General features: G+C 41.9%; 1 protein-coding gene across 2 annotated transcripts in view; it reads left to right on the top strand.

Annotated features, from left to right (window-relative positions):
• Positions 1-27,708, top strand: part of AGBL4 (AGBL carboxypeptidase 4) — a 1,553,201-nt gene that overhangs the window by 382,202 nt on the left and 1,143,291 nt on the right. The gene's annotated exons all lie outside the window — the stretch shown is intronic.

The raw sequence follows: 27,708 nt of genomic DNA, 5'->3' as shown, positions 1-27,708 counted from the left end.
ATTGAAACTGATAATTTTTATTCTATTTGTACTTTGGTACTGCTATGTTTCCCTTTCCACAATAGTATTTTCTGTTATTTTGTGAGTGGTGCAGTTTTGGCATAGGAAGGTAGTTAACGCTATTATAGCTGAAATCTGAATTTACATAGCTGTGAGTAAACTCCATTAAGCATAATAGAACTTACTTCTGAGTAAACATGCTTAGAATAGCACTGTCAAACAGAGACAAGGATGAGGAAAGATTTGCCCTGGCACTTTTCACAGTATTTACTACTACTACTACTACTACTACTACTAATATACCAGTTTTAATCCCTGCTAACTGAGCAAGAGGAACCTTTTAAAGTGGCGATTCTCTTTATTTAGCAGGAAGGGAGCAACTGGGCCTGTCTATCCCCAGCATAGCATCTCCCCAGTGGCTGTTGCTTATGTCTATCTTATGTTTCTTCTTTAGGTTGTGAACCCTTTGGGGAAAGGGAGCCATTTTCTGTCTGTCTGTCTGTCTATCTATCTATCTAGCTAGCTAGCTAGCTATCATCTCTCTATCTACCTATCTTTGTAAATTGCGTTGGGAACTTTTGTTGAAAAGCGTTATATAAATATTTGTCGTATTTGTAAAACTTTGCAAAGTGGTTTACATAGAAAAATAAATAACAAATAAGATGATTCCCTGTCCTAAAAGGTTCACAATCTAAAAAGAAACATAAGGTAGACATCAACAACTGGAGGGATACTGTGCTGGGAATGGATAGGACCAGTTGCTCTTTCCCTGCTAAATATAAGAGTTAGTTGGATGTTTTACCATAACATCTGGTGCAAGCTTATATTGACCATCTCATAGTAAAAGATATGTATGCGGCAGTTAGCTTGAAAAGTAGGGAAGAGCAATTTAGTGCACATAGGATCCTGTCAGGTATGGCACAACAACCCGATAGATGAAATCAGGCTGCCCATGTTTTGTTTCCTTAATGCACTTTTTTCAAAATGTTGTTTGGGGGTACAGTCAACCAAATACTGAGCAATATGCTCAGCAACACCGTTTCTTTCAGTGAGTTGAAGAAAAATTAATTGTTCTTTTTGTAATTAAGATCTTGTTAAGCAAAGTCATCCTTTTTCCTCTACCCACTTACTTCTATGATGTTACTAAGTTTGGATAAACTAATACCAACAGATTACTTCATCTATAGGCATATGTAGTTTCATTATTCTCTCTTACATTCCTTACCCAAAAATATTGTTTGGAACAGTGCCAAGCCAAATATATTAAGCAAATCTGTATGACCTTCTAAATCTTTCTATTCTCTAAGTTCTAATATTTTGCTGCTAATTAATTTTAGAGTTCCACTGCATTTTATTCTATGCTATTCCATTGGTGTGGTTTCACCTTTAACCACAAATATGTTCTATACAATGTACTATCACCCTATAAAGTAGAGCTAATAAAATATGCAGTCCCCCCCTGTATTTTTTAAAAATTATTTTCTTCCATATTTCTTGAGTAACATATATTTTAGTGTCAAACACTAAAATGTTAAATTGGTGTGTGAATGTACATTAAAGTATATATTACTATATGAGAGAGAGAGAGAGAGAGAGAGAGAGAAATGGCACAGCCTGGATGCAAATATTTGTAACATACACTTTTAATTAATTTATTTATTTTATTTTATTTTTACTACATACAAACAAGCTGACTCAATCAGATGAATTACCCTTGTTTCAAACAGTGTCAAATATAAAATACTACAGAAATAGATACAAACAAAAGGCAAAGAAGAAACTCAAGTAAATAGAATTGCTTGCCCACAACCAGAGGCTCAGTGAGGCAATCTGTTCACCTATAGTAAATAAAGTAAAGTGCACACATAGAAACCATGTGTGTGATGGGACTTTTCAAAGTCCTTGGTTTCTCAGAGGAAGGCATTGTACCAGCAATTCCTATACCGTGTTAACATTATTTACTAGATTCCAGCCTTTTCTCACAGGGGATTCCTGTATGAATTTATTTATACCCTGCTTTTTCTAAGAAAGATCAGCTTAAATATGGTTCTTCTGTAGGCAGGATGTCAGCCAAATGTCGTTAGCAAAGAAAAGAAAAGAAAAGAAAAGCCACAACTTCTAAATGTTTTTGGATTAGAAAGGATATGTATTATATATATATGTATTTTGGCCTAGTCTTCATTGAGACCAGTTTTCTAAAGTGGAGTGGTGCTTCTGCAGAGCCTCATCTTTCATATTGTAATAAGAATAGATAGTTGTGTTTTAAAGCCTGTTGCTTCTTGCGTTTCTTCCAGTTACTCCACACTGGAGATATTACTGTTGTGTAAGAGGACCTGCCACAAAATTGCAGGTGCAGTATTAGTCATGATTACTCTAGAGAGAAGTGGTACCCCAACAATGCCACCTGAGAAAAGGGGGTTCTCTTTGTTCATCTCCTTCACAGCTAAACCCAGAGAACAGTACCAACCATTCCTAACTCTAGAAATGACCCAGAAAGCGGGGAAGGGTTTTATTGAGCCATATAATGCAAGCCAACATAGCCAGTGGTCAGCACTGATGCCAGAGGAAGAATTAAAATATGGGGGTTTTAAACAACACCATGTAGTTACAATGCCTGGAGAGAAGCACCAGAAAAATGGATATTGTTAAAGCAATCTTCCAGCTTAAATGTTGTATCCAGGGTGACACTTTTCCTATATCCTGGACAGGATGTCTGATTCCTGGACTGTCCAGACCAGTCCTGGAAATGTGGAAACCCTAAGTATGTTCCTGACCTTAAGCTATCAGTTTAACCCCTGCTTCCTGATTGTCTTCTCTGCTTGATCTCTGGTGTGTTCCTGACATTTGACTACAGTTCTGCCTCCTGATTCTTGATTGACCATCTGGCTACATGCCTTGCATGCTTCTGATCTCTGGCTTGCTGCTATCCTTGGCTCCTGACTGACTATTCAGTTGACTACCCTGCTCTTGTGTGTTGCACTCTTATGTGTTACAAGGTCCTGCAAGGGGAACCTCTTATCTCCTTGCAGGACCTTGTAAGCGTGTTTTTTAAGTAGGCAGTTTACCAAGAAAGCCACAACTACAGGCATAAACTTCAATTAAAATAAGTTGTTTTCTTGAGTACAGTCACCCTCGCCAACTGCGGTTTTCCCAGTCACGGTTTTGAGTATCCGCAACTGGGAAATTGTGACGGATCTCATCAACCACGACCTGAGTATCCATGGTTTGGCGAGATATTTTGGTAATTTTGGGAGGGGGTTATGATTGGGGGGTTTGGGGTTATTTCTGGGGGTTTGGGGTGATTTCTGGAGGTCCCCCCTCACTCCTCTTGCTGACTGTTGGTGATTTAAAGGGATTCTGAGTGATTTTTGGTGATTTTTTGGGTGATTTTTCCCTGTATTTTCTGGTCGATTCCCCTAATCCCCGGTTTCCAATGCTTTTCAATTGCTCGCCAACCACAAATTTGCCAACCACAAGGTTTTCCCAGAATTGAACCCTCACGGATGGGGAGGGGTGACTGTACAAAATTAGGGGCTTGACTCTGGTATTACCAAGGGAATTCCCACGTTATGCAGACATGCAAGATGTACATGTCTGGGCTTTAATGCTTTACCTCTGCTGTATTTGGTCAATGAGTGTTGCTACTGGAGACAGCGGGGAGGAAAGTGATGGTGGGTGGTGTGCTTAGCAGGAAAACTGGCTTGAAGAGCAGGGAGAGAAGTGGGGGAAGCGAAGAAGGGAGAAGTGAGAGAATCTCAGTGAGCTAGAGAGGAGCTGGGGAAAGAGAGGGAGGGAACCTGCCTGAGAGCATGGGAGGACTGAGGGAGAGTGAGGGAGTGAGAGTGAGAGAGAGCCAGCCAGGGGAGGGAAGATACCACGAAAAACCCAGGTAGGAAAAGAGAGAGAAGCTGGGGGAGAGAAGAATTAAAACCTAAAATTTAGGAAGCTGAGAAAACTTGGGCGAAAAGATGGGTTTTCAGGTGGTGTTTTTTTTTTAATTGCCAAAGATGAGTCACAAAAAGTGAAGATGGGCCCCCTAGCTCCCCATCTTCTTCCCCCTCCCTATATTCTTTGCAGAAAAACTGTAAGGACATGATGAAAACAAGATTTTTAGCCTGCCCTTTCTTTCCCTTCTATGCATATACTATTACACCCTCCTCATAGATGCATACACTTTCACACACATACTTGTGCACACATATTCCCCTAGCTCAGAAACATTTTTAGCAGATGCCTACTACTGTGTCCTGATATATGCATGCATACAACCCCTAGCAATATTCCTATCCCTGTTTGACCATTTGTGCTCTCTCTCTCTCTCTCTCTCTCTCTCTCTCTCTCTCTCTCTCTCACACACACACACACACACACACACACACACACACACACACACACACACACGCTACAAGCAGTCTTCACGCCCAACAACCAGCACTTACTAAACCAAAAGGCAGGGAAAAACAGAAAAAGATCTATGTTGTTAGAGCATTTTTCTTCCCTCATTATTTTTAAAGCTTTTAATATTTTTTGTAGTGACTAATTTCCTCACAAGGAGGTATACTATTGGGGTGGGAGGGTTTATTACAAGTTTGTATTGGAATAGTTTTGGCTTACATTTGGCACCTTGTTATGCTGCTTTGATTTTTTTTTTTAAAGTTTAAAAATCTCTTTTAAAAAGTTTTAAAAGCCAATAAACTCCACCCTACTTGCTCTCTTATTTTTTGCTTTTCTTTCGACAGAGAGGAAAACAACTCATTGCAAGTTTTGAGGGGAAGATCACATGGGTCAGGACTTGTTGGGAAGAACTCACTCATTTTAAATCATTTTTAGAAAGTCAAAAATCTCTCACACAAGCACTAACAAGGGTTTGGGGTTAGGGAAGAGACACACTAAAGGAGGCTTTCAGTTGGGGATGGGTTCTCGTTCTCTCTCTCTCTCACACACACACACACTCTTCATGAATGTGGGGAGGAGAAAAACATACGTTGAGGCTATTCACACACACGAAGGAAACTGGACTAAGGGAGGCCCCTGATCCCTGCTGCCCCTACCGGCTCCATGTCCCACTCCATGTGGGTGGCCAATGCAGCCGCCCAAGCCTAGCCTGGGGATCATCTGCGGGGAGAGTGGGCTAAGCCAGTAAGGCTCTACACATGGACTGTGTGTAGAGCCGCATTGGCTTCTGAAGGAAGAAATCACATTCACCGAAGAAACAGATAAGGGCTATGTGTTTGTTTGACTTTCCTTTCCAACTCTCCTTGTGGCCATCATGCTTCCTTCCTCATCCCTTTCCCTGGGCTGGTTTAACCCTTTCCTTTCTCAGCAGCCGTCGTCCTCCTGTCTGAAAAAAAGAGAAACAGTTCACTGGCTGTGATTGGGAGTCATGTAGCTAGAGCAAGGGGGTGGGGAGAGAAATGTTTGGGGGGCAATGTCACACCTTGGCCACAGGTCTGGGCACCTGGACCACCCAGACTTAGGCAAACTGAGCACCCGGACCGCCCCTGCCATGAGCCCTCCTCCCCGCCATCACTGCAAGCCCTCCTCCCCACCATTACAGCCACCGATGTGCACAGCCAGGGAGTGGGGTGGGGTGGATTGGGGGTGAAGCAAGCAGGCCTCCCCCCCACATGTGGCAGCGTCACGGCAGGTGGAGTGGGAATGGCTACTGAGCCTGACCATCTGGCTCAGCAGCCTCTGAGAACTGCAAGGCATTCTGTTGCACCTGCGCAGTTAGAATACAGTGCCACAAGCCCATGATATCATGAGCTTGCAACACTGTATTCTAACTGCGCAGGTGCACTGGAGCGCCTTGTAGTTCTGAGGCCACTGAGCCGGACAGTCAGGCTTAGCGGTTGTTCCCACTATTCCCGCCACTGCCGCCATGGGTAGGGGGGAGGCCTGCTCGCCTCACCCCCCCCAGCCACACACATGGGCAGCTGGAATATTTGGGAGGAGGGCTCATGGCAGTGGCAAGAGCTCCCCTGACCTTTGGAGGCCTCCGAGCCTTGGAGGCCATGGGCCGGGCCCCAAGGTCCAGGAGTTAGAGTGCATCTGGTTCGATTGAAATAAAGACTAATTCATTCATTCATACCATACTTTATACTACTATACTATTAAAATAATAAAAATATTTGAGAGCGGGCTGGGACCTTGAAGGTAATCTAGGCCAACCCCCTGCTCAGTGCAGGAACCCATAATTACAGCATCCCTGACAAGATGGCCATCTAGCCTCTCTCTGAAAGCCTCCAGCCTCTCATTTTACTTTTGGGTGGACAGTTTCATAGTGGATGGAATTTCTCCATCATGATTTACTCAGAACCGATTAGTAGGTGTAGGAGACCGCCCTGTACAAAAGTTTATTTCCAAATCCTGACTCAGTTTTCAGAGGTACTCACCATGATTAGTCAGGGTTGTTGTATTGGGTATGGATTGCTTATCTCAGCCTTGTAGTAGAGCTCACAAACATTATTAGCCTGCAGACATTTTTACTAGCCTGCTTGTAGACAGAACAGAATGGCAAACAGGAGCATTACTATGCATATATTGAGAGGGCCAGCCCTTGTTACCAACAAACACCTTCAATACTAGATGCACATTTAAGCATTCAGAGGCATCAAAAACATTTCCAAATGTCTTAGACATTATACTTTCAGGGATTTCCAAATGTAATTCACAGTGGCTGACATACAGGCTAAGTTCCTCAATAGTACTACTCAGGAGTGACTCTAAAACAATATTTCATTTCAATAGGACTACTCAGGAGTAATTTAGTTTAGCTGTCAGCTAGGATGCCTAACCATTCCACATGAATGGTTTCACATTCATGAATGCAGTCACTAGGAAGCAGTTACACAAACCCTGTCAAGTGGTGTCATTGCTTTAGAAGTTTTGGAATATCATTCTTCACATTTATTAAAAACAAAAAAACAAAATATACTGCAAATATTGCTTCATTCTAGGAAGTGAAAAGATGTTTAACAAAGGGAATTTTAAAAAGCTAGCCTTGCTTTCAATCAATCCCTGTAGCAGGTGTGGGGGAAGAGAATACTGTGAATTATAGACTTTATATTGCACTGTCCCAAGATCCAACACACTTTGAAAATAATATTTATATTCCACTGTCCCAAAATCAATAGCACTTCAAGTATAGTATTTCTGCATTGCACTGCTCACCAAGATTAGGCATGTTCTTTAAAAAATGAGCTTCTTTTTGTATCATCCAAAATTTGGAACATAGGACGCTGTCTTATACGGAGTCAAACCACGGATCCATTTAGCTCAGTATTGTCTACATACCTGTATACAATTAACCCTTGCTATAATAATTCAAAACATATAACCTATATCTTACCAAACTCGATTTTAGTCTACTCAACCTGCTAATATTACTAAATTTTAAACCTTGTTGAAAAATCAATATTAGGAAAATAGTTCTTTACGTACAGTAAGAATGCTTTCCAATCTTCTTTAAAACCTTCCAAATTTTGATCTCTTATCAGTACTGTAAGTTTTGCCATCTCCGCATATTCCAAAAATTTTATCAGCCAATCTTCTTTTGTGGGCAGTTCATTGTCCTTCCATTTCTGTGCATATACTATTCTGGCCACCGTGGTTGCATACATGAAGAATGTTAAATTGCATGTAGAAAACTCTCCTTGCGTTATTCCCAACAGAAAGGATTCTGGGCTCTTAGGAAATGTCATTAAAATTTTTTTTTTAAACTCATGCACATCATGTCCCAAAAGGCCTTTGCCTTCCTACAAGACCACCACATATGAAAAAAAGTTCCTTCACAGTGTCCACATTTCCAACATTTGTTTGAAACATTTTTATACATTATCGCCAATTTTTTAGGCGTCAAATACCACCTGTACATCATCTTATAATAATTTTCTTTTAAAGTGTAACATGCAGTGAACTTTAAATCAGTTTTCCATAATTTTTCCCAAGCTGCCATATCTATATTAAGACCCACATCTTGAGCCCATTTTATCATAGTCGTTTTAACCACTTCATCTCTTGTCTCTTCCAAAAGCAACAGCCTATACATCTTAGACACTAATTTTTCATCATTTTCACAAAGCTCCTTCTCAAATCTTGACATTTGATCCTCAAATCCAAGTTTGAAATCCTTCTTAAAAACTTCATTTAACTGATGGTACTGAAACCAATTACTAATCAGATTTTGTACTTCAATTAAATTTTTTAACTTACAGCCCTTTTCTTGAAAACACAACACATCCCTATAGGTACCCCATTGCGGTTGCATATTTATCTCTTTATGTACTAAAGCTTCAGTCGGGGATAACCATAACGGAGTTTTAGGTTCCAACCATTTTTTATATTTTACCCACACTCTCATTAGACTCCTTCTTACATAGTGATTCAGAAAATCTTTATGTATTTTACTTTTGTCATACCACAAATATGAATGCCATCCGAACCTTCTATCAAATCCTTCCAAATCAAGTATTCTAGGATTTCTTAATGTTATCCATTCTTTTAACCACGTCAAACAGAGACCATCAAAATACAACCTTAAGTCTGGCAGGGTAAGACCACCTCTTTCTTTAGCATCTGTTAAATTTTTTAAGTTACATCTTGCTAGGCCGAAGGGTAGTATATTGCATTGATATATTTCATTGCCCACCGTGAAGCGTAGGAACTTCCTGTGGTTCTTTTGTATGTCAATATGGAAATATGCATCTTTCAAATCCAACGTTGCAATTCATATCTCTTCGTGTAGAAGTGGACTGTACTAGCTCAATTGCCTGCTCAATAGCCTTCATTCTCCTTGCCAAAATGGAGGCAAAAAGTTTATAGTCATTGTTTAAGAGTGAGATTGGCCTATAATTCTTGACTTGCATTAAATCTTGATCTGGTTTTGGAATTACTGCAATATTGGCATACTTCCAAGACTCTGGCATAATCCCTCTTTGCAAAATATCATTCATCATCCATTGCAAAGGCTGTAGTATTTGATCCTTAAATGATTTGTAATATGAAGCTGATAGGCCATCAGGTCCTGGCGCCTTATTAGCCTTACTTTAATTTATTGCTTCCGTTATTTCCATTATTGATATCGCTGCATTCATGGTTTCTATGTGTTCCTTAGAAAGTTTTGGAATATTTTGTGTCTTAAGAAATTGGTTGATTTTTGTATCTTCTACTTTATTTCCTTTGTATAATTTGGAATAGTATCTAAAGAATTCTCTTTTTATTTCCCTTTCATCATAAGAAAGCCCATTTTTTGTTAGTATCTTGGATATATACTTATTCTTTTTCTCAGTTCTAATTTTCCAAGCCAACAACTTGCCTGGTTTGTTTGCAAATTCAAATGACTTTTGCTTTGCATATTTTAAGTTCCGTTCAACTTCATTTAATATTAACATAGAAAGTTGTTGCTGAAGCATTTTAATGGCTTGAGTAATCTTCTTCTTATCCTTGGCCCATAGTAGTTCTCTTTCTTTTTTGTAAATCTCCATCAATAATGCCTCTTTTTTCAATCCTCTTTGTTTTTTAAAATATGCATTTTGTTGTATAAAGAAACCTCTTATAACCGCTTTTCCTGCATCCCAAACTATTTTGTTATCCATTCCTTGGTTTAAATTCAATTCAAAATAGTCCTTTAACTTCCTTTTAGCTTTCTCCACAACCTCTGGTTTTTTCAGCAAGTATTCATTCAGTCTCCAACGAAAGGAAACCGTTCCTTTCTTTTTCCATGTAAAACAATGATTATGATATGAGAAGGTTCTGGGCAGAATGTCCATTCTTTTTATACATGGCATAATAGATTTAGATGTCCAGACCATATCTATCCTTGAGTGAGATTTATATCTTTCAGAGAAGTAAGTATATTCCTTTGCATTAGAATTTTTGATTCTCCACAAGTCATAAAGATCCATATGATCAACCAAATCTAAAAAAGCTTTAGGAAGCTTGCCTTGTAGGTTCCTTTCAGGTATATCAGATTTTCTATCCAAGGATGTAGAAACAACTCCATTAAAATCTCCCAGTATAATCAAGTTAACATTCGATAACTCAGCCATCTTCTGTTCTAAATAATTATAGAATTCTCCTTTCTTTTCATTGGGTGCAAAAATTCCAATTATCACCATTTTAATTCCAGAAACTAAAATTTCCAAAGCTAGGAACCTGCCTTCTTCATCTTTAAAAATCAACTTGGGTTCAAATTGTTGTTTGACATAGAACACTACCCCTCTTTTTTTTTTCTTATCAGAAGAAACAAATTCTTGTCCTAGGGCCTTATTAACCAAATATTTTCTATCTTGTTTTCTAATATGTGTCTCTTGTAAGCATATAATAATCAAAATTTGTTTCTTAAGAAAATGAAAAACTTTAGTCCCTTTTTTTTGTATTTAACCCATTAACGTTCCAAGAAGCAATTTTGTAATCCATTTTGACTGTGTTGAAGGCCCTGGGTGGCCAGAAGTTAAAAGTTTTTTTGTATTTCCGCCAGAATTCTTGTGCTTTGAGGAGCTCTGTAAATCTATTCCTCTTCCCTTGTAAAAAAAGGAGACGCCTTCAGGTACTTCCCATCTAAAATGTATTCCATTAGCATTCAACGCATCTGTCAAAAATTTGTAATCTTTACCTTTTCTTAAAATCCTGGTTGGTATTTCTTTCAGAACTTTTACCTGTTGGGTTTCAATAGTAAGGGCTTTGACAAAATGTGCTTGGAGTATTTGCTCTGTAATTGATTTGGAATTGAATTGAACCAGGTAATCCCTAGGTAATTTATTTCTTGTGGCAAACTCAGAATTCAAGCAAAAAGCTGCATCAATTTGTAAATCCATCTCTTCACCTGAAATTCCCAAAAGTGATGAAAGCTCCTTCCCAAGCACTTTTAAAATATCTTGACCCTTTTTTTCTGGGATTCCTCTAAACTTTAGGAAATGCTCTTTTTGCCTCAATTCTAGCAATGCCATTTGATCTAATAGTTTTTCTCTGTCATCTCTTAGTGATCCCATGTCTTGCTCCAAGCTATCCACCCTTGTTTTAAATTCTTTGTGATCTTGTGCCAATTTTGTAACTGTCTCCTCGACGTTTGATGTTCTGTCATTAAGTGTTTGTATATCTTGACTAACTTGTTGAAGAGTGCCCGTATTAGCTTCTAGTAACTGTTTCATAGCAAGTAGTGTCTCATTTAACTCTGAAGACATTTTCCCTTCACCCAAGCCTGAGTTTGGAGCAGAAAGTCTCCTAGCTTGTGAGTGGGCTTGTGTTTGACTCTGCTGCTTTAGCTTTTGCATTTTTTTCCAGCAGCCTCACAGCAGTGATCAACGTCCTTGCTCTTCAAAATAAATAAATAAATAAAATAGAAGCCTGGAATTATTTTCCAAATACGCTCAGCTCCACACCGCAACTCTTGTATTTTATCACTGCCAATTAAATTTTCCCACGGTGCAATAAACTGCCTTCTTCCTCTAATTGGTGGACTTCGTGATAGACATATTGAGCAGCAAACAGCAAATCACTTATTCCATAAATTAAACTCTCTCAAAAAGTACTGAAAGAGAATAATAGTAGTTCCCACTAGATTGCTTTTTTTTAAGTTTTAAAGCTTCTGGTCATCAGTTCAGAGTAAAGCAGATTAAGTTTTCATCCTTGGTTTATAATTAGCAAACTTACGGCATCTTCACAACATTGGTTTGAAGTCTGTCCAATCCTTACAGCATAAGCAGGTGGGATTCCAGCAATTTATCACTAATCACGCTGAGAGGTGAGCTTCTTGAACTTTAAGCATTAATTATATTCCAAACCAGCAGAAGTTAGACACCAGACCGGCTTCAGTCCAATGGATTTCCGATGGAGGAGTGTAGCTTGATGAATCCCAGCCCCACCGATCAACTCAAATCAAAGCTGCACTCTCCAGCACAGCCCTGAGATAAGGAGCAGGCTCCGGGGGGATACTGTGGTCAATCTTGATCCAAACCCTTTAATCCAGGGTGGTGTGTGCGAGGGGGGGGGGTGTATGAAGGCTCAAAAACCCCTTGAAGTACTTCTCCTTGGTCTCCCCTGTCGGGAAGCATGCAGCCACATTAGCAGTCCAACCGGAAGTCCAAAATTAGTTAACATGTTGAGACATAGGTATCCTCCACACAATGGCAAATTCTTATTGCAGTTGTTCGTTATATGTTCAAGAAACTGAAAGGGCTTCCATGCAGTGTCCTAATATCTCTGAATTTCCTCTATTAGAGAGTACAAATCTTGTCCAACATATAAGGTGCACAAGTGTTAACTAATAATAATATTAACAATGATAAGGAATGTCACTCTTTGCAGCGCCTTGAGTCAGGCGCAGAAGCGGGTTGCAGGCACCCAGTTTCTCCTCCTCCTGTTCTAAGACATCAGCCCCTCTCCCAGAAACTGAGTGTTTCTCCTTTGAAAATGTGCAGCAATCCATGCACCCTTGCTTTCCCCACCTCTTCCTACTCACCCACCTGGCCTTCCTGCTCCATCCACTCTCCTCCCTCTTTATCGGCTAGTGCAGATAACTGACAATTCCAGTCAACCAAAAGATATGCTCTAGTACATATTTCAGGTAAAGATGATCATCATTGGTCCTGACCATTAACAATGAGGCATGAATGCTTATGGCTCCACATCGAGATCTCACAACAGGCAATTGGAGTAATCAAGCCTCTCCTAAGATCTGTCCTGTCCTGGTTGCCCATAAGATCAAGCCACTGGACCTACGAGAAGTTGAAGGGAGCAAGCTGACCTGATACCAGACAGTGGTCAACTGAGCCTTTAAGTACCTCTGAGCTTAGACTCCTCCTGGCCTCTGTCTCTCTGTCTCAGGAGTGGAAGCCTTGAGTGGCAGCTTTCTGGAGTCTGGCACTCCTCCTGCACAGTACCTGCTCTTGTCAAGTGTTTTGTTGGCAGTGGTGTGCAAAATATCAGACAACATGGAAGTGTGGGAGAGGCTAGCTCTTACATGAGCTCAAGTCCTAAGAGAGCTGCCTTAGGGAACTCCGGCCCTGAGGGAGTAACCACAGAGGATTCCATCTTTTGGGCTCTCTCAGGTTTTGCCTTGGTGTCAAGATCCTGGGATGGTGCTGGTGCTGGCCCTTTCTTCTCATGTTCTTCTAATATGAAGAGTCAGTGCTAGGGTTGGGGCTGGCCCTGCCTCCTCAGAGTCACTACACTGAGCAGGGCTATGACCATATGGACCATGTCCCTCTCCTCCCTGGAGATGGCAACAGCAGTCCCTGCTGGCTTGATAATGACCAGGGCTGGTTATTATTTCCCCAGTCTTTCTGCAGGATGTGCTGGAGTGCATCTTTCTGGGTGGTGCAGACCAAGATATGTCCAGCTTAGATGGGTGGAGGGCAAAGAACAAGGAGTAGGAGGGAAACAGTGATGAAATGCATGATTCTCTCAGGATTTGAATTTACCATGGACTGTCACTTGATGGGTGTGACTATAGCAGGTAAACTGAGACAATTAAAGGTGAAGGCAGGGACTAGCAGGCACACTTCATTTATCCACACACAGTCTACAATTTTTAGAATTTCTTGGGAAAACTTGGGGAAGCAACCCATTACTAGTGCTCCTATTAGTATTATTTCAAAAATTGCTATGAAATTCATGGTATACGTTAAAACAAGATTTGACTAAGTTACATTGTAGTATTCAAACAGAAATACTGGAAAAAATATTGAAACAAGAAATTATTCAATTCCCTTGTATTTTGTTAAAGGGAATCATGTTAAAATAGCTATATGCTATTAACACTATAATGAATGTATAACACCAGTGCATTACATTTCTGGAAAGGGATATGATCTAGAGTTCAAACAAATATTTGCAAACCTTCAAATTTGCCAGCTTTTCGAATGTTGTTATTCAAGTCTCAAATTTGAATTTGCATCTTGACTGAAAAATTCTAATATAAAATTCTAAATTCAAGTGCTTTAAGGAGTGATTATATCTATAAATTACACCCACTCTCCAGTAGGATAGGATGACTAAAGAGATATAGCCACACAAAGATGTCACACTGGTGTGGCAATACCATTGGGCTGGTGAAAAGAGAGTGCTAGCAGAATTCCTACATAAGAGGGACACAACCAGAACTGGGGGTGATGGAAAGGGCAAAACTGGTGGCATGGGAGGAGAGAAATAGAGTATTTTCTATTTACTGTGCTCACCCAGGAGTCACACTCAGCAGCAGCATAATGCAAAAAAAGTGGTGTAACTTTAAATGCCTCTATTCTTGTCAGTGGGGAGCCCCCTTTTTTGTTTCTGGTGTTATGATAAACATGAAAAGGAGGTTGTAGTGGATGATAAAGTGCACTGAAATAATAACTAGCAGGTGTTGGCAATCAAGCAGAGTACTGTACAGGAATATTGATATTTAGATGGAGGTGCCTAGCCAAAATGAAAGGCTTATCTTGAGGCATGAACTAGTCAAAGAGTTTCCTGAGAGGGCCATTCTGATTGGTTTTCACACTGCATTCTGTCAGGTTTGTGCACAGATTTTCCCCCCTCAGTGCTTTTCTCCTGGGAGACAATATCTCTCTCTCTCTCTCTCTCTCTCTCTCTCTCTCTCTCTCTCTCTCTCTCTCTGTGTGTGTGTGTGTGTGTGTATACAAACACACACACACACACACAGAGATATATACAGTATTGAAGCCAAGGCCTCAGAAACGCTAATTCTATGCCATTCCATTGAGCTTTGGATTGAATTTAAACCTTTTCCATACTGGGCTGTGTGGCTGAGTCCAAAGGGAACTGGGGAAAGGAGGGGATATGTCAGAGGAAACTGCAAGGACCCTATCACAAATCTCTCCATCACAAGGTAGGCTTACTGCATTTCCATCCAAAATTATTACTTCAGTTCTTCCAGAAGGTGGACTTTCTGTTGTGGAGGCCATGTGTGCATATCCACATGTCTTGTTTCCTGTTACATTCATTCATTCATTCATTCATTCATTTATTGTTGAATTTATATACCACCTTTCATTAAAAACAATCTCAAGGTGGTTTACAAAAGTTAAAAAACATACAATAAAATGACAATAAAAATATTTAGCTAAAAATATAAAAACAAACCGAATTTAAAATCTATAATACAAGCATAAAAACTATACACGGGTAAAAACACATAGAAGCAGCAATAAAAACAATCATGTAAAAGCCTGGATAAAAAGCCAAGATTTAACAAGCTTTCTAAAAACTGTGATGGAGTCCGAGGAGCGAATGGCCACTGGGAAAGCATTCCAAAGTCTGGGGACAGCAACAGAGAAGGCCCTGTCCCAAGTGCACGACAGCCAAGCCATCCTCATTGTCGGCACCCGGAGCAGAGCCCCCTCAGATGACCTTGTCAAGTGGGCAGCAACCCTTGGGAGCAGGCAGTCCCTCAGGTACCCTGGGCCCAAACTGTTAAGGGCTTTAAAGGTCAAAACCAGAACCTTGAATTGGACCCAGAAACGAACTGGCAGCCAGTTCAACTCTTTCAGAATGGGTGTGATGTGCTCCCATTCGGCAGCTCCGGATAAAACCCTAGCTGCTGCATTTTGCACTAGCTGCAGTTCTGGATATTCTTCAAGGGCAGCCCCACATAGAGCGCGTTACAGTAATCCAGTCGTGACATGACTAAGGCATGGGTAACCATGGCCAGATCTGCCTTCTCGAGAAAGGGAACGCAGCTGGTGTGCTAGCCAAAGTCGTGCAAAGGCACCCCTGGCCACCGCCTCCACCTGAGCTTCCAAAAGCAGAGCCGGGTCCAGTAGTACCCCCAAGCTGCGTACTTGCTCCTTCAAGGGGAGTGCAACCCCATCCAGAACCAGTAAAATCTCCTCATCCTGATTGGCTCTCCTACTGACCAACGGTACCTCCGTCTTGTCTGGATTCAATTTCAGTTTATTTGCCCACATCCAACCCATCATGGCCTCCAGCCTCCGATTCAGGATATCCACCACCTCCCTAGGATCAGATGACAAGGAGAAATAGAGCTGAGTGTCATCCGCATATTGCTGACAACTCAGTCCAAGTCCCCAGATGACCTCTCCCAGCGGTTTCATGTAGATGTTAAACAGCATGGGGGACAAGACCGAACCCTGCGGGACCCCACAGGCCAGTGGCCATGGAGCCGAGCAGTAGTCCCCCAGCACCACCTTCTGGACCCTCCCCTCAAGAAAGGACCAGAACCACTGCAACACAGTACCTCTGACTCCCATACTCGAGAGGCGGCCCAGAAGGATACCATGGTCGATGGTATCAAATGCCGCCGAGAGGTCCAGCAGAACCAACAGGGACGCACTCCCCCTGTCTAGTTCCTGGTGTAGGTCATCCACTAGAGCGACCAAGTCAGTCTCAGTCCCATACCTGGGGCGGAAGCCAGATTGAAAAGGGTCCAGATAAGCAGTATTATCCAAGACCCTCTGCAGCTGGGACGCCATCACATGCTCTATCACCTTGCCCAAAAAGGGCAGGTTAGAGACCGGTCTATAGTTGTCCAGGTTGGAGGGATCAAGGGAAGGCTTTTTAAATAATGGTCTTACCACCACCTCCTTAAGGCATGATGGCATCCTGCCCTCCCTTAATGAAGCATTAATAGTCACCTCCAACCACCTTTCTGTACCCTCCCTGGCAGCTTTTATTAGCCATGAAGGGCAAGGGTCAAGAGCACACGATGTCGCCCACACACTGCTCAGGATCTTGTCCACATCCTCAGGCTGCACCAACTGAAAGGAATCCAACACAACAGGACCAGATGGTAACAGAGGCACGACTGCTGGAACTGCCAAAACTCTGGAGTCCAAATTGGCACGGATGTGAGCGACTTTATCCGCAAAGTGACACGCAAACTGATCACAGTGGGCTGTAGATTATTCCTCCCCCATTGTTTGGGGGGATGAGTTCAGCAATGTCTTTGCTACACGAAACAGCTCCGCCGGTCTACACTGAGCAGATGTAATGGAGGCAGAGAAAAAACGTTTCTTCACTACACCCACTGCCATGGAGTAGACCCTAAAATGGGCTCTTGCCCATGTTCGGTCAGATTCGTCATGACTCTTCCTCCAGCGTCGTTCCAGCCATTGCCCGAGTTGTTTCATCGCCCTAAGCTCCAAGGAAAACCAAGGAGCAGTTTGGGCTCCACCAAGCCGGAGAGGGCATTTAGGAGCAACTGTGTCAGCAGCCCGGGCCGTCTCTCCATTCCAAAGATCCACCAGGGCCTCAACAGGGTCACCAGCTCTGGACACTGGAAACTCCCCAAGGGCCATCTGGAATCCAAGCGGATCCATAAGCCTCCAGGGGCGGACCATCCTAATCAGCCCACCACCCCTACAGAGGACAGACGGAGCAGCCAAACTAAACCCCACCAGATGATGATCTGTCCATGACAATGGAGTTGTCTCAAATTCCCCCACCTCCAGATCATTTATTTCCTGGTTGGCAAAAACCAGATCCAGAGTATGTCCTGTCATGTGGGTAGGGCCCGATACCAACTGAGACAGGCCCATGGTTGCCATGGAGGCCATGAAATCCTGAGCCGCACCCACTAAGGGGGCCTCAGCATGGACATTGAAATCCCCCAAAACAATAAGCCTGGGGAAACCCAAGGCCATCTCCGAGACCACCCCTGCCAGCTCAGGTAGGGAGACTGAAGTGCAGTGGGGTGGTCGGTACACCAGCAGAATCCCCAGTCTATCTCGGAGGCCCACCCTCAAGGAGAAACACTCGAAATTCTGAGATTGCCTGACCAGGCACCTGGAAACGGGGAGAATCTCTCGAAAGATAAACTGCAATGCCCCCTCCCCGAACCTTGAGGCGGGGCTGTTGTATGATCTGGAAACCTGGAGGACAGAGCTGGGAGAGACCAACCCCGCCCAGCTCATCCAACCAGGTTTCTGTCACACATACCAGGTCAGCATGCTCATCCACAATCAAATCATGGATGAGAGATGTTTTTGCATTGACTGACCTGGCATTTAGCAGCAGCACCCTAATCCTCGAGGTAGTGTTCTCAGAGCTCCCTGCGGTAAGAGGGTTGGGAGAAGAGCTGGAAAAAGGAACAGGCCTCAATTGCCTGGACCGTTTTCCCCTGTAATGTCCTGCCCAACTCCCACCGCCATACCTCCCTCTGCCCGCTACCCGGGATATTGCTGCCCCCACTCCATCCCCACTTTTCTGCTCTACAAGACACATCTCCTCAGCCTAACCAACCACAAATCCTTGGCGTGATAAAAAACCAAATCCAGACGTAGGCAGTCTCTTGTTCACACTCTTGCTGACTTCTTGGAAGCAGGAAGGAAGATGTTTGAGCCCCCAGCAGCTCGCCCCATGGCAGAGAGCCACAAGGACGAGAGCCCTTGTGCTCCCGCCCTTCGGCTTGTGCCAAGAGGCTCAAACCCTTGGGCCAGCCTGCCCTATATAGCAGCAGAGCCCCAGCAGCAGAGATCCAGCCCAGAGGAGATCAAACGCACCTGGAGGAAAGGTGGGGCAGAGGCAAAAACAGCACAGTCAGTGCCCCACCCAAGCTGTTCCTTCTTCTTCCTACATTGCCCTTTCCACTTGTTTGCTCATGGTTGCCTCCTGTAGGGTTCCTACTAAAATTTCCATTCTTTTCTATATCCAGTCCTCCCCTGCAAAATACAGATCCCCCTCACAAAACTAAGAATATCAACATGTTTCATTCAGTGCATTGTCTCTGTGAAAGCATTGTGTGAAGGTTGGAATTGAGCCCTTCTCTTGGAAGCCTTTCTCTGACTTCCTTTTTTTGTATGTGTAAAGGATATGTGTTCTGGATGACATCTGGGATATGTGTTCTAAAGCTAACACCACCATAATATAATCACAATCTTATACAAGGGGTTGTGGCTCTAGCAGTGTATTGATTGGTACTTTATGTGCATGGGCATGGGCTTAGTGCACAAATATATCATTAGAGGGTAGCTGTGGAATTTCCAGGAGCACTGTTAGTGATTGTAACATTAGCTTTTGTTTCTGCAGCTGTTGCAGCTTTACTCTGCTGCTGAGCATGTATAAAGCTGTGACTGTGCCCTGTTCTCATATTAGGTTCAATACACGTACAATCTGTGTACAGTGCATGCATGTTCAGATTTGTATGCATGTACAGTTATTCAGCCATTATGTTCAACTGACATACAGCAATATATTTCCTATCTGTACCCTATATTGGGGAAGCCACCTAATGACACAGCGCGGAAATTACTTGACTAGCAAACCAAGGGGTTGTCAGTTTGAATCCCCGCTGGTATGTTTCCCAGAATATGTTCCTCAGAATATGGGAAACACCTATATCGGGCAGCAGCAATATAGGAAGATGCTGCAAGGCATAATCTTATACTGCACAGAAGATGGCAATGGTAAACCCCTCCTGTATTCTACGAAAGAAAACCACATGGCTCTGTGGTCACCAGGAGTTGACACCGACTCAACGGCACACTTTACTTTACCCTGCATTGGAGGGGTCCTGAGTCCAGGTTCACTTTTTAAAAGAATGAATGTGTATAAACAACTGTATGCATGTACATAATAATGTCTGTATAGGGCTACATTTATGCTAGCGTTTCCCCCTTGTAGCAGTTACTGTCATTGTAGGGCCACAGGATCAAACTGTCAGATTTGTTAACATCTATTTATTTGGTTTTGGAATGGTATCAAGTTTGATATCTCACAAGCTGGCAAGTATTAATAAGCAATAGTGCTTAGTATTTATCTATTAAACAGTGATTCCCATTTAGAATTATAAGCTACTTTTAAAAAGAAGCTTATTCTTTTTAGAAGCTAAATAAGAAAAATAAGATGTGACTGAAAGCTGTGAATCAGTGCTGGATGCAGTAATGGACTGGATAAGGGTGAACAAGCTGAGACTCAGTCCAGTCAAGACAGAAGTACTGCTGTTTGGTGGTTCCTCTGCTCGGATGAATGCTGTCCAGCCAGTTCTAGATGGGGTTGCGCTCCACCGGAAAGACCAGGTTTGCTGTGTGGGGGTGCTCATCGATCCAGCACTGTCACTAGAGTCTCAACTGGCCTCTGTAGCTCGGAGTGCCTTTTATCAGCTTTAGCTTATACTCCAACTGCAACATTACAGCCCTAAATGGCTTTGGACTGGGTTACCTGAAAGAGTGCCTTGCCGCATATGTCCCAACCCAGACCTTAAGATCTTCAGAGGCCCCTCCCTGAGTGCCCCTGCCAAATGAGGTGAGGTGGGTGGCTACTAGGGAGAGGGCCTTTTCAGTGGTGGCACCACATTTATGGAATAGCCTCCCCAGTGAGGTTCACCTGGCTTCATCACTTAGTTCTTTTCGATGCCAGGTAAAGACGTTTTTGTTCACTCAGGCCTTTTAAATTTTGATTTTTAAATTTGATTTTTAAACTGATTTTGAAAATGTTCTAAATGGTTTTGTATTGTATTTCGTATCCCACCCCTTTGGTCTGTTGTGATTTAATGTGTAATGTGTTTTTATTTGATGTTTTAATGCTGTATTGTGAGCCGCCTAGAGAACAAGTTGTTATGGGCTAGCCAATAAATAAAGTGGTATTATAATTATTTCTTGTACACCAATATCTGATGTATCTGGCAGATGTCTGGCAGATATCTGGCAGATGTTTGTTTGTAGTTGGAAGTCCCATAATATTTTTGCATCTTCAATTATTTATTTATTTATTTATTTATTTATTTACACAGTAAGACAGGTGTTCTTGACTGGTTTGTTTTATACAGACATCGAGTCCTTCCCAAGGACCTGGGATGGCTCAATTTTATTATCAATGTTGTTGCTGTTATTATAGATATCATTGCAGAATATAGGCTGTTCCCAGTGAAGCTGCTTTTTGTAATTGGCTGATGGTGATTTCTGTGGCCCCTATGGTGTTGAGGTGCTCCTCAAGGTGTTTTGGAATTGCACCTAGGGCATGAATTACCACTGGGATGATTTGGGTCTTCTTCTGCCACAGCCTTTCAATTTCAAGTTGTAGATCTTTGTATTTGGTGATTTTTTTCTATTTCTTTTAACTTCTATAATGCTATCCCCTGGTATTGCTATGTCGATTATTTTCACTTGTTTTTCTTTCTTCTCGACTACAGTGATAACTGGTGTATTGTGTGGCAGATGTTTGTCTGTTTGTAGTCGGAAGTCCCATAATATTTTTGCATCTTCATTTTCTTCAACTTTTTCAATTTTATGGTCCCACCAATTTTTGGTTACAGGTAGCTTGTATTTTTTACAGATGTTCCAGTGTATCATCCCTGCTACCTTATCATGCCTTTGTTTGTAGTCAGTTTGTGCGATCTTTTTACAACAGCTGAGTAGGTGGTCCATGGTTTCATCCATTTCTTTACAAAGGCAGCACTTGCTGTTTGTTGTGGATTTTTCGACTTTTGCTCTGATTGCATTTGTTCTTAGTGCCTGTTCTTGTGCAGCCAGTATTAAACCCTCTCTTTCTTTCTTCAAGTTGCCATTCTTAAGCCACTGCCTGGTCTTGGTGATGTTTGATTTTCCACTTATATTGTGCAAATATTGACCATGCAGTGGCTTATTTTTCCATTTTTCTGCTCGGTTCTTGACTTGTTCTTTCTTGTAGGCCTGCTTTTTTCATTGGTGTTGAATAGTTTCGCGTTATTGACCATTTTAAGTACATCTTCTTCACTGTCCTTTATATATTCTTCAAAGCCTCTTTTCTCCTCCTCTACTGTTTGATGGACTTGCAGCATTCCTCTTCCACCTGAGCTTTGAGGGAGGTATAGCCTATCTACATCACTGCCGGGGGTGCAGAGCATGAATGATGGTCATGATTTTCCTGGTCTTACAATCTAGCGTCTCTAGCTCTGCCTGAGTCTAGTCTATTATTCCTGCAGTGTATCTGATAACAAGTATAGCCCAGGTGTTTATGGCTTGTATGGTGTTCCCGCCATTGAGTTTGGACTTTAGGATTTTTCTTACTCTCCTGATGTATTCACTTCCAATTTTTCTTTTCACTTCAGTGTGTGCAATGTTATCAGCCTGGAGAATGCCCAAGTATTTGTAATGTTCTTTCTCTTTCAGGTTCTTGATCTTGCTTCCATTGGGCAGTTCTATTCCTTTTGTTTCTCTTATTTTCCCTCTGTTCATTATTATTGCAGCACACTTGTCTAGTCCAAACTCCATTGCGATATCGCTACTGAATATACGGACAGTGTTTAGCAGTGATTCGATTTCTGACTGGGACTTTCCATACAACTTCAGATCGTCCATGTACAGCAGATGGTTGATTTTACTTGATGTTTTAGATGTTTGGTATCTGATGCCTGTTTTGTTTAGTATTTGTGAAAGTGGAGTCATGGCGATTACATTATTATTATATTTTTTATTTTTTATTACTGTAAGGGTTGTAGCAGTGTGCTCTAAGAAGAATAGTTCAAAAAATGTTAATAGTGGGGAAGAATCCACTTGGAAAATGCCTTTATTCTTTTCACATGGTATGCTAACATTGTTTGGGTTTTTTGTCAGTTACATCAGTCAAATATCATGGCACTAAATCACAGCTCTTGTGAAGTAATTCAGCATCATGTCATGTCAAACTATATTGGTTCCATTTCATGCCAGGTAAGACACAATGAAACAAGAGAGATGCTAATTTAAACCAATGAGATATGATGTGACTTGTCAGGTAAAATTGAACAGAGTGATTTGCTTGTTCATAACTGCTAAAGTGAGATAGCAAAATCTTCAGTCTTTTTATTTGTTGATAGTTTTACACAATTGTTAATGCCCTCTTACTTTTTATATTTTTTAATGTGGATAGGTTTTTCAAGAAATATGAGTCAGTCAATTCATTTATGCATTTATAGATCGGCAAATAGGTGAGGCCTGTCTTTGACTGGGCAAAGTCATTTTGCATAGATTACACTTCAAGGCAAGTTCAAGAAATTAAATATAGAATTTTTTTTATCAATGTGATTGCAAAAGGGATGTAAAATAACTATTTGAAATTTGTGGAATTTCAGCTTCAAACATTATTATTTTTATTGTATAATGTCCATATATGGTAAATTTGAGTCATAGTAAATTTTAATCTGTGAAAGATCTGCTTTTTGGGGGCACTTTGGAATTATAGATCTGGTTACTGAGAGTTAAAAATATGTTGAGAACAATAACAAAATATGATGATTAATGTAGAATTTTTGCTAAAAATACAAAAACAGTTATTTAACCCTCCTCTGGATTTTGGGGTAGATTTACACCCCCAGCTGTGTAAACAAGCAAGCCACTGTATTCTCAGCTATGCTCATGTAGTCAAACTCTTACCTGGACTCTGGCAAACAATATATCTACATTTATGGCCCCTCGTGATATGTCTGATATTAATAAAAATATGACACAGGGTAGAAAACTATCCCAAAATGAAAGGACTTCCTATGGTGGGGTGGGATCTCTCCCATTCCCATGTTAAGTCAATTGGGAGAAAAACCACCCCAGAAATGAATGGTCTTTCTATGGTGTGGTGGTTTCTATCCCATGCCAATTTTAAGCCATTTGGAATGGGAGAAAACATCCCGTTTCTCTTTGGAAACTTCAGTTTTGCTTCCCCTTGCAAGCTCAATTGACTTTGAAAGATGCTGGTGTAGCAGCTGGCATGTACAATGGTGATGAGGCAGGACTTCTGACACTTGAGATGGCCCCCGGATGTGAGGAGCTAGGCTCAAGAAACAGTGAAAGGAGGATGGGCAAGGAAGTTCATCATCAGGGAAGGACAGGGAATGAGACAGGAAATGGAAAAAGAACTGGGAGGCCTTTCAAGCAATGTGTGGGTGAAATAAAGGTATTTAGGGATGTGCAGATCAGTGATTATTTGAACAGTGCTGAGGTGGGTTCTTGGTCCTCCAGAGAGTCCAGACTTAGAGGAGTTTAATCCAGCAGGAGGAGGTAGTAAATGAAGCAAGCCAAACATGTACAGTTTCAAATATGGTGATGCTGTGATGCAGAAATATCCTATCCACTGACAAGTGATGTTTACCTTGGGAAGCAAGCTAGATGACTGCAACAAAGACAAATAGGAGTGCAAGTTGTGCAGCGATTGGTACATTTATGGAAGAACATTTGGGGTTGCTTGTAGAGGTGCTTGTAGAGGAGTGATTCAGATGAGCATCCCTCTCACATGATTAAAGGATGTGCCAAGAGTGAATAGGTGCATTCACCGGTGACATCAAGACAGGTGCACTGCATTTTTGCCACCTAATATTTTCCTGTGTGCAAGGCAATGTTCATCTGAACCTGCCCTCAAAGAATTGTGGTGAGGGATAACTTTCCCCGCAGTGTATAGCTGGCAAAGGTTATGCTGAGCAAGGGGTTGAGCTGTGTAGACACTATGAGACACAAGTCAGGCATACACCCAGAGGTGCAACCACATCCACAAATAGAAGCACTGTCATTTGTGTTTGGCTTGGATGGACAGAAGATGTTGGTATAGTGTGTACCCAGGAAGTCTGTGCCCAGGACAGCTGACAAAAAACCAAGCAAAAATGTGACTATTGTGGGTGATTGGCCTCTAGAATGCACTTGACAAGCACCCAGATTGCCTTTAGGTCAGTCACAGCATGTCCTTTCAGATGAAATGCTGAGAACTGAGATGTTGAAGTATAGATCTTCATTAGTATGAGGTTTGAAATGTTCATTTTTATTTACTAAAAGTTCACATTCTCAGTGAGTTGTGCAGTCACACAGGGCACATGCTTGGGATGTGGGGGGTCACTGCTGCACTCGCCTGGAGTGAAATGCTAAATTATTGTGGGTCTAGTGGCCTGGAAATTTTGTTGGGCATCCAATGTAACCAATGGGACTACTCAGGAGTATGAAGTTCTACTTGTGTGTTAAAAATCATAACTCCCAATGAGGGTTAAATTCTCATCTTGCATATTCTGGTGTAAAAACTAGTGCATTCAGCTGATTTAAGTGGCAGGATTGTTCATGCAAAATTTGGTATCTGTAGGTCATTGGGAAATATGATATCCATAATTTCTTTCAAAAACTACCCCACAAAAATTTCAAAGCACATTCCAGCATAAAACATAGTGCATTCAGCTAATTTCAGTGGCAGGATTCTGTATGCAAAATTTGTATCTGCAGATCATTGAGAATTATGACTTTATTTTGCACAAACACATTCTTCAAAATATATGGTAGATTTAGTGATGCAACATAGTATATTTTATGTATGTACATATTAATTTTAAAATTTATATCCTGCCTTTCTGAGTGCAGATTCTTTGGTAGCAAATGAGATTTTCAATACAAACCATGAATCCACTCTCATTTGCTACCAGAGGATCTACACTCAGAACACCTCAGAAACAACAGAACCCTGTACCCCATGGGTTAGAAACTCATGGGGGTGGTGGGCACCCTATGTGCACTACACCTCCACTCGCTCTGGGCCACCCCAGCACCCCGCAAGTGCAGTTATAGGGCTGCTGAAACCTCCATGATTCCCTATGGAGAAAAACCTTAAAGAGATGCATCAACTTCAACAAATCACCAAAAATCAGTCCTCTGCCCAAATCCTTTGAAAAAATTCTGGTAGCTTCCTTGCTGCCCTTGGGCACTACCACCAACCCCACACCACTCTAGGCCACCCCTTTCCCCCCGATGTGAAGCAATACACCTCCATTATACCTTATGGGGAAAAACCTTAAAGACGTGTAAACTTCAACAATTCACCAAAAATCAGCCCTTTGCCCAATCCCTCTGCAATTTGGGTAGTAGCCTCCACCCATTAGGAACTACCACCCCAACCCACTTTTCTGCCCCATATCCCACTTTATGCCCCAAATCTGCCCCAAAGACACTAAAATTTCAACAATTCACCAAAAATCATCCCTTTGACCAATTCCTCTGAAATTTGGGTGGTAGCCTCCACCCATTTGGCACTACCACCCCACCCCACCCTTTTGGCCCTGGGATCTGAAATTCAAGTAGACATTAGATCGGACTTTTTGCATTGAAGTCAGTGGGAGGCAAAAAGGCGGGAAATTCAAATAGATGTCAGAACTCGAAATGGAGGAGGAAGAAGTAGCACTTTATTGGCCACCAGATGGAGGGCCAAAACTACAAATTATTTGGAGACATAATGGGGGTGATTAGTTTCGGCTCCAAAACATTTCGGGAGGGCAAGAGGATGATTCCTTTCAGCAACGAATCACCCATAATGGGCAGTTTCAGGTACAGATCATTCTGTACCAGAAACATTTCACACATCCCTATCAAGAACCACTCTTGAGATGACCATAGCTAGCTCAGTCAGGGAGACTGTTGGAGAGTAGAGTGGGCAGCTGAATTCCTATCTTGTTCCAACAGAATTCCTATCTTGTTCCAAACACCCAACTCAGGTGGAGGCACTCAGACCCAGAAAAGTGCTGGAGAGGACACTTAAGTGGAGGATCATGATAATCTTCAGTGTAAGACAATCATGATTCCACTTCCTTGGCTCTGCAGGCAAGGTTGCTGCAGTGTACTGAAACCTGGAAGACAAAGCTGAGAGAGGGCAACTTCACTCAGCTCTTCTCACCAGTAGCACAACACTGCAGCATTCTCATCTTGAAATGTCTTTGGTTTTTCTGAGTTCTCTAAGATAATTTTCCTTTATAAAATGCAGGTCTTCTAGTACTTTTTCAAAGAAAGCACAGAAAATCCAAACCAAGAGCCCTCCTTGCTAGTCGCCACTCTCCCAAGCAAACCTATGCTTAAAAAGGGGTAAAAGAATGAAAGGTGGAGAAGGCTTGCTGGAGACAGTAACTGTCCTGGTTGCTCCTCTCAGGAGCAACATTTCCTGCTGGCATGCATGGGACTTGCAATTTTCCATGGCTCTTTGTTTGATTAATTGGACCAGAGGAAGCCATATTCCAACAAGTTGTTCTGGTAAGAACTAATCTGCCTACTTTCCTTTCACTATGATCTTAATTGATAATGACCATCTTCACAAGTTAGCCCACTTCAGTCTCAAATGTTCACACATCCACCATCCTGAATTGGGGTGGATGACATCATTACAAACTTTACCCTTAAGCCATCCCTATGTGTCCCTATACCTGTAGCAAATTTGGTTCAAATTGGTTAGGCAGTTCACAAGTTAGCCCACTTGCACTTCAAACATTCACATGTTCGCTATCTTGAATCAGGGTGGATGACATCATTACAAACGACACCCGTGAACCGTCCCTATGTGTCCCTGCACGTGGAGTCCCTACACACCTGTAGCAAATTTGGTTCAAATCTGTTAGATAGTTCACAAGTTAGCCCACTTGTGCCTCAAACATTTTTGCATCTGCCATCTTGAATTGGGATGGATGACATCATGACAAACGATACCACTGAGGTGTCCCTGTGTGTCACTCACTACGACTGTACCAAATTTGGTTCAAATCAGTTAGGCAGTCCACAAGTTAGCCCACTTGGGGTGGATGACATAATCACAAACTACGCTACTGAGGCATCCCTATGTGTTCCTACAGCTGTAGCAAATTTAGTTCAGATCAGGCAGTTCACAAATTAGCCCACTTGCACCTCAAACATTTACCCACATGTCAGCCATCTTGATGGTTTACCATATGTCACCCATCTTTAACTGGGGTGGGAGACATCATCACAAACTATGCCACTAAGGTGTCCCTATGTATCACTCACTATAAGTGTACCAAATTTAGTTCAAATTGGTTAGACAGTCCACAAGTTAGCC

Source organism: Hemicordylus capensis, chromosome 4 (genome assembly GCF_027244095.1).
Source record: "Hemicordylus capensis ecotype Gifberg chromosome 4, rHemCap1.1.pri, whole genome shotgun sequence".
Classification (NCBI taxonomy): Eukaryota; Metazoa; Chordata; class Lepidosauria; order Squamata; family Cordylidae; genus Hemicordylus; species Hemicordylus capensis.
This window is presented reverse-complemented; position numbering and strand designations above follow the sequence as displayed.